At 39.6% G+C, this 8752-nt stretch overlaps 2 pseudogenes; one reads left to right on the plus strand and one right to left on the minus strand.

Moving 5' to 3' along the window:
* The first annotated feature begins 846 nt into the window (after window positions 1–846).
* On the plus strand, window positions 847–4751 carry LOC119506539 (annotated as a pseudogene).
* Window positions 4752–7424: 2673 nt separating this feature from the next.
* LOC119506540 lies at window positions 7425–8405 on the minus strand (annotated as a pseudogene).
* Between the last annotated feature and the right edge of the window lie 347 nt (window positions 8406–8752).

The following is an 8752-nucleotide window of genomic DNA, read 5'->3' on the forward strand; positions in this document are numbered from 1 at the left end:
AAAAATCTTTTAATCAAGTTTGTTGTTTTGTTTCAGTCAATTAGCATTTTCTAAGGGACTACCATTCTTATACTCTGACAAAGAAGGGCTTTTCAACTTGTTCCACGTGGTAGCGCACGCACACACACACACACACACACACACACACACACACACACACACACACACACACACACACACACACACACATTTGAATAGCACCCTAAAGTAACAATTCCCACCCAGGACTGAAGGAAGCAAAACTTCAGCATACTTGAAGCTCATTCTCAGTCCACCTGGGAAGTCCCAAGTCAGAGAAGGGCATGCCCTAGTTAAGAATCAGACTTCTTGGAATTAAACTCTCTGGATTGAAATCCTGCTCCACTAGCTGTGTTACTTTGGAGAAGTTTCTTAACTAGACTTCCTTTCCTACATCTGTAAAATGGAGATGATAATATTCACACCCCCATGTTTTGATAATCAAATGAGATAATGGAAGTGAATAACAAAGTATATGTACCAGCTCACCAACTGTTAGCTACTAAGTCATTAATAGTTTTATGGTAGAAGAAATGATAATAAAAAGAGCTATCACACATCAAGCTCCTACTAAGAGTCAGTTGCTGCTTTTATCTTCATAATAGTCTATGAGGGGGGTTTCTGCTGAGACTGTGTTGGGAGCAAACAGCTGGGGCCCACCTGGGATTGCCTGCGTGTGGAGCTGAGTGGTTGTGGTGCCCCCAGCTCTTCGCCAGCACATCGCTTCTATAGGTGATACATTGCATTCAGCTGAGTCTGCAAGATTCAGCTGTGTTGGTGGTGACAAAAAGCTGGTACACTATAGAGGTTTAGTTGATCAATGTCAAAATGTCCCAAAAAATCCATAGAAGTTCCATAGTAGAGATGCAAGGAGATGAAATGACATGGATCATGGGACTTGATTAAAGAACAACTCATTTTACCCTCTGGAGACTTGGACCTGCACAGCTATGATTTAGGCATAGAGAATCCTGATGCCACCCATGACCAGGTCACTAAGGTTGCAGCAGAAGCTATAAAGAAGTTTAACGAGGGTGTCAAGTGTGATACTAGCAGCCCTGATGAGAAGAGAGTTGAGCAGTTAAAGTTGAAACAAATGTGGAAATCACTAAATGGCACCATCCAAAGTATTCTTGGTGGCACCGTCTTCAGGGAAGGTATTGTCTGCAGAAATACCCCTTGACTTATGAGGGTGTGGGTAAAACCTATCAACAAAAGTTATCATGCTTTTGGGGATCGATACAGAGCAACTGATTTTGTTGCTTCTGGACCTGGCAAAGTAGAGATAATCTACACACCAAATGATGAAGCCCAAAAGGTGACATACTTAGTACATAACTTTAAAGAGTGTTGTGGCGTTGCAATGGGGATGTACAATCTGAATAAATCCATCGAAGATTTTGCACACAGTTCTTTCCAGATGGTCTGTCTGAGGGTTGTCCTTTGTATCTGAGCATCAAAAACACTGTTCTGAAGAAATGAGTGTTTTAAAGACATCTTACAAGAGACAAATGAAAAGCAGTAGAAATCCCAATTTGAAGCCCAAAATAAATGTTCTGAACATAGACTCATCAATGGCATGGTGGCCCAAGCCATGAAATCAAGGGAGACTTCATCTGTGCCTGTAAAATCTATAATGGTGATGTACAGTCAGATTCCATGGCCCAAGATTTGGCTCCTTTGGCATGATGAGCAGTGTGCTGGTTTGCCCAGATGACAAGACAGTAGAAGCAGAGGCTGCCTGTGGGACTATAACACGTTGTGCCAGTTTGGATGTATTTTGTCCCCTAAAACGCCATGTTCTTTGATGTAATCTTGTGGGGGCAGATGTATTAGTGTTGATTAGATTGGAAACCTTTGACTGAGTGTTCCACGGAGATGTGACTCAGTCAACTGTGAATGAAATGTTCGATTGGATAATTTTCATGGAGGTTGTTACCCCACCCATTCATGGTGGGTGTTAATTGGATCACTGGAGTACTTTAAAGGAATTCACAGACAGAAAGACCTCAGAGCAACTGAGAGTGACATTTTGAGAGGAACTGCAGCTAAGAGAGGACAAAACACCCCAAGAGCAACATTTTGGAGAATGCCATTTTGAAACGCAACCTGGGAGCAAGCAGACGCCAGCCATGTGCCTTCCAAGCAACAGAGGTTTTCTGGACACCAATGGCCATCCTTCAGTGAAGGTACCCTACTGTTGACACCTTAGCTTGTTCACTTTTATGGTTTTAAGACTGTAACTTTGTAGTCAAATAAACCTCCTTTATAAAAGCCAATCCATTTCTGGTGTTTTGCATTTGGCAGCATTAGCAAACTGAAACATTTTGGTACCAGAGAAGTGGGGTGCTGCTGAGTTTGCAAGTACCAAACAGTTGGAATGGCTTTTTAAATGGATAAGGGGAAGATTCCAGAAGCATTTTGAGGAGCTTGATTGAAAAAGCCTAGGCTGCTTTGAAGAGACTGTTCGTAGAAATATGAACTCTAAAGATACTTCTGATGAGGCCTTAAACAGAAATGATGAATGTGTCACTGCCAATTGGAAAAAAGGCAATCCTTGTTTTAAAGTGGCAGAGAATTTGGCAAAATTGAGTCCTGGTGTTGGATGGAAGGCAGAATTTGAAAACGATGAGCTGGGATACTTAGCTGAAAAAATTTCAACACTAAATATCAAAAGTGTGGCCTGGCTTCTTCTTGCAGCATATAGTAAAATGCAAACAGAGAGAGATAAACTTAGAACTGAACTCTTGGGGTTCAAAGAAACCAGAAACTGATGGTTTGGAAAATTCCAGGCTTCCAAAAAGTGAAACCCCAGAGGCTACAGTGCCATGTAAGGATTTAACCAAACATGGAACCCAACTGCCATTTCAGTACAAGCTAGGATTGGAGATGGAGTTATCCAGAAAGGATTTGTGGAAAGTCCTATTGTCTGACAGTTTTGACCCCTGAAAACTGCATGGCAAACCTACAGAACTTCTGTGAGATCTTTATAAACAGAGCCAATGCCGGTCTAGACTGGAGGGGACAGAAAAAGAACAAATTGAAGGAAATATTTCTTCAAAGACAGAGCCATGGAGATTGAGGTCTGGAGTCAAGAGGTCTTGAGCTGGGAGAGTGGAGCAGCCCATGCATGTGGAAAGAGTGAATTTGCCCTGGAGGCAGAGCTCAGGCCTTCTGCCTCAGTGCTCAGGAAGAGTGCTGCCACCCCAGACCCCAGAGAGGGTGAAGCACATTCCCCGGGGATTGGGGAGACCCTGGCTGCCACCCCACTGTTCGGAGAGGGGAAAGCCTTTGCCCCGGAAAGGCAGAATCCGGGTGGTACCCCGATGTTTGAAGAGGGTGGGGCCAAGAAGAAGGTGGTCTCCCCTATGTGTGAATATGTTGGAGCACTCACCCCAGCGTTTGGAGAGAAAAGGGCTGCTGCAAAGGCCCTTGGAAAGTGTGGCAAAGCCACTTTCTCAAGCCCCAAGGATAAAACATCATTCTATAAACTACTCTCAAACTTTGAAATCTAATGGAGTTTGCCCTGTGGGTTTTAGGAATTGTTTTGGTACCTTAAACCCTGTTTTCCTTTCAGTTACTCCTTATGGCAATGAGAATGTTTATCCTATGACTGTCCCTCCTTTGTATACTGGAAGCAGATAACTTGTTTTAAGTTTCACAGGTACAGAGCCAGAGGGGAGTTTTGCTTTAGGACAGACCATGCTTACAACTGATTTTGATGGGATCTTATACTTACCTATTGTTACTTGAAATGATTTAAGCTTTTGTGATATTGTGATAGGATAAATGTATTTTGTATATGGAAAGATCAAGTCATTTGGGGGTCTAGGAGGTGGAATGTGCTGATTTTAATGTACTGTGTCCCCCAAAATGCCATTATCTTTGATGCCATCTTATGGGGGCAGGCTTATTAGTGTTGATTAGGTTGATACCTATTGGCTCAGTGTTTCCGTGGAGATGTGACTCAATCAACTGTGGGCAAGAACTTTCATTGGATTATCTCCAGGGAGATGTTGCCCTACCCATGCAGGGTGGGTCTTTATTGGATCACTGGAGTACTTTAAAGAAATTCACAGACAGAAGGACCTCAAAGCAACTGAGAGTGACATTTTTGAAGAGGAACTTCAGCTAAGAGAGGACAAAATGCCCCAAGCGCAACATTTTGGAGAACGCCATTTTGAAATGCAACCTGGGAGCAAGCAGACGCCAGCCACGTGCCTTCTGAGCTAACAGAGGTTTTCTGGACACAATGACCATCCTTCAGTGAAGGTACCCTACTGTGGACACCTTAGCTTGGACACTTTATGGCCTTAAGGCTGTAACTTTGTAGCCAAATAATCCCCCTTTATAAAAGCCAATCCATCTCTGGTGTTTTGCATTTGGCAGCATTAGCAAACCAGGACACATGTCACTACCTCATGCACCAGAAAGGACAGGAGACCAATCCCATCACTTCCATTTTTGCCTGGACGAGATGTTTAGCCCACAGATCTAAGCTTGATAACAACAAAGAGCCTGGCTTCTTTGCAAAGACTTTGGAAGAAGTCTGTGTTGAGACCATCAAGGCTGGCTTCATCACTAAGGGCTTGCATTAAAGGTCTACCCAATATTCTGACTACTTGAATACATTTGAGTTCACGTACAGACTTGGAGAAAACTTGAAAATAAAACTAGCTCAGGGGTCATTCTTCAGCTCATGTTTTTTGTTTTGTTCTGTTTTGTTTTGGTAACTAGGTCCCCTGGCTTACATTTTTTCTGCATAACTCTCAAAGGTAAAGGCAAAAATCAATTTCGTGATTTGTTTAGAAGCCTAAAATTTATCTCTTCTGTAACTTTATAGTCTTTATTCTTATACCTACATTTATTTTCACCTTCATGAATGTAGCAGGGGACTTTAATTTTCTTTTTGTTTCAATAAACTTTATTCATAGTCATGAATATGACAACTGCAAAAAGGAGCACATTATCAAAATTAGTGAGTTAGCAAAAATGAAAAACAGTAGGCATCTACTGTATAGAGAACTTATTCACATGTATTAAAAAACCATGTTGTTTATTTATATAAGTGAACAAGTTATGTGGACAAGTCATGTAAAAGCAAATAGTAATAGCAAACTAAAGTAAGGAAAATGTTCATCCTTGCTAGCACTCAAAAACAAACTAAAGCAACTTTGAACTCTCTTTTAAATTTACTAAATTAACAATAGCAATATATAAAACTCCTACCCAAAGCTGTAAAATTTTAGTAAAACTGATATACTCAAATGGTAACACTGTAAAATGTTTCAACTCTTTGGGAAAGTAAAAGGTGAACATGTTAATCCTAACATTGCTCATATTATTCCACTTAATAACCCCCCTCCCATGAATTTACCCTAATAAAATTGACCACAATGCATTCAGCAATAGGGGAATGGTTTAAATAAATTACAATGTATGAGTATGATGTATGATTAAAATAATCATTATCAAAATGTATAAAGAGTTAGATAATGTCAACTGAAAAAAATTAATCAATTAAAAATTATAGGTGCCTTAAGACTGCAAATAGGTAGACCAAAAGGGGAAAATAATACAAAAATTAGATTTCTGAAGTCACTTCCCAAAATTTTCTTCACTGTTTCAATATGAGAGAAAGACATTGGTTATCATTTTTAAAAGTCACTTGTCTTTCCAAATAATCTCTACTCATCTCCATTAGTAAATTACAAATGTCAGTTTTTAAACTGATAGAGCAGAAATGTGTCAGCTGTTTCCAAAACATAAATATTCCTATTTTTGGACCTTAACTGACAATGCATGAAGATGTACTATAACCTGCCCCATTCAAATAACAGAGGCAGTCACTGCTATCTTTTGTTGACACAAACTGCAGGGTACTAGATGAGAATAAACAAAACTGTAAACTTTCAACTTACAACTTTTGGTGTTCAGTATTTTATGTTAATGTGTCGCAATGTCAAACTCCTTTTCTTATAATTTTCTGGATCATACTAAGAATTAGTTTTACTATTTTCATTTAAAATATGTTGCTAATATGCTGAAAATACTCCACCGAAGCATGTAACTTTTTATAGTGAGTTTACATTAGATTAAGCACAAACAGAAACACTTTGGTTCGCATATTTAAAGTTTTTTGAGTTAGAGGTGGCAAGCAGGCAACCACTTTGAAAAGAAAGTCAATCCATAAAAAACAAAAACTCCTATGTTATAAAATTTTTAATGACTCTTTGTTTTGAAATTATACTTGAACAAATAAAGAGGGATTTTAACTTTTCTACAGACTGACTGCATACTATATTACTCGCCCATAACAAAATTATGAACCGTTATTAGTTACAGAAGTTTACTATTTTGTATGTAACTATGTTTTCAACACAATAAAGAGGGATAGAGAATTTCCAGTAGGATATCTAAATGAAAACATTTGAGAATAACTGTTAATAAATATTTAGAGTGGAAGAGATTAATTGGAAATGCAGGGCAGCTATCTCAGAGTCTATAAATCACTTGAAAGGGCAAACAACTAAAAAACTAATATCATGGGGGATCAATGCCCTATAAAGAGAAACTATAAATGCCAAAGAATGGAGAAAAGAAAATTTCAATTAAGACATTTATTACTTTAAATAAAAGATGTTATTTAGTAACTTGGTACAAACTGGCCAACTGTGTTGATGAAATTATCAGGAAAAGATCTCTTAGCTGCCAAAATATAAGCCATAGGAGCTGTCCTCTGCTCTAAATGGTAGAGTAGAAGTGAATTTAATTAAACATTTGTCTTCTGTTTACATCCTGTTAGTGGTAGCAGCAATAATTTGATTAACTTACAAATATTTATTATAAAAGTTTATTTGTTCCCAAGATCTAAACAAACACAGCATTACTGGATGAACACAATCTTATTATAGAAATGGTCTGAATAATAATGAACACTCCAAAACATAAGAAAGTTAAATAATGGCCATTTCAAACATCGTTAAAAACAGAATTTCAATACAATACAGAACCACCAGGCAGCCAAAATAAAGTCAAAGCACTAAATTATGTTTACTTTCATGAAACCAAAGAAACATGTAGTTCCCTATTTCTTTTTTCTTTGGTTAGAATATTTGTTCAACATTTTCAGGGAAAAAAAACTTTGAAAGGAGATTAAATTCAGAAAGTTAATTTTCCTGAATCCAATCTATCAATATGAAAACATGCTACAAGAACATTCCATAATATGGCAAAGAACTGAACTGCAAGGCCATTTATTATGTATAAAGTGTACCCTATAGAAACTGTAAATGATGGACACTTTTCTTCACACACACACACACAAAAAGTTGGAAATAATTGTTTTTCTCTTGCACACAAGATTCAAATGTCAACCAGGAAATGATGACTATCTCAGGCCAATCTTAAAATATTTTAATTACACCATCTTCTCCCTTCGTCTCATTTAGTGTTACATATCCACAGCTCAGAACCTGTCTCCTCAGCTTTTGATATTTTTAAGTGCAAACTCTGCAGGGAGAAGAGATGAGCAATGCTGGAGAGACTGCAATGTCATCAGTTGTCCATGTCTTCAGGAAGGGCAGGCTCTTCTAGTGTAAATGGTCCCTGTTTGGTTTGCATCAGCTCAAGTACATTGGCACAGGAAGACAGTTCTTTGCCAATACCACTGACCAAGCTTCTGATATAAAACCCTCCTCCACATTTCAACATCTAATGTAAAAAATAGCAGCTGGAATTTTTGAAGGGAGAGACTGGTCTGGCGGGTTCTTCTACTACTTCACCCCTCTTCAACAGAGTTTAAAGTCTCTGACCATCTTTTTTTAATGTGGAATAGAAGGGGGTACTTGCATTACATTCCCAGTAAATTTCTGTAGAATGCTCTCAATATCTTCTTGTGTTATTTTATCGTTAAGGTTTTTCTTCTGTTACTTTCCCTGTAGAATCTAGTGTATCTGTAGCTGTCCCCAGTTCTCCAACGGCAATATACCTCCAGAACTCCTCTGGCTGCCCAGTCGCGGGTCCGTCCCCCCATGATCAATTTTCAAAAGTCTGTTTTTCCCTCTTGGTCCATTCTGGAGAAGGCATCCCAGCTTCTGCCAGCAGCTTCTCCTTCAGCCGATTCAGCAGCTCGGCTGAGATGGGCCCTTTGGGCTTGTGCGCGGCAAACACGCCGCTCAGGGACAGCAGCTTAGCAGCCCGAGCGGCCTTGGAGACCCTGGCTTCGGGCCCTTCCCGGCCGCGGCCACAACCACCGCGACTGGAGCTGTCGCTGGCGACGTAGTGGCGGTTACTGAGGCTGTTCCTGCAGTTTTAGGGACTGTGGCTGTATCTGTTTTCACAGACAACGCCGACGACGAAGTCAACGCCGCCTCGGCAGCTGCCATGCTTTTGAGACCCAGACCTCAGGGGACTTTGATTTTTCTAGTAGCAGCCTAGGAATTACTTTAGTATTCATTTGTACTATTTTTCTTGTGTTCAGAAATAAATGACCAAAATCAAGGGTGCTGGTTTTGAAAGGGTAAACTATAGCTACAGTATCCTTCCCTAAAACACGTGTAAAGTCGAAATTTACTCCCTTCCCTGCCTTGTCCCATTACCAGAGGTGGAGCCCTCTACTGGTGTGAACACGATGCGGAGCAAAGAGCATGCCTGCAACTAAAACATATTGAGGACACTGCAGTCATTTTTGTAGAGTTCTTACTGAACGTTTTGAAGATGCTGCATTTTTTTT

The sequence above is a fragment of the Choloepus didactylus genome, chromosome 11 (genome assembly GCF_015220235.1).
Source record: "Choloepus didactylus isolate mChoDid1 chromosome 11, mChoDid1.pri, whole genome shotgun sequence".
NCBI classification, from domain to species: domain Eukaryota; kingdom Metazoa; phylum Chordata; class Mammalia; order Pilosa; family Megalonychidae; genus Choloepus; species Choloepus didactylus.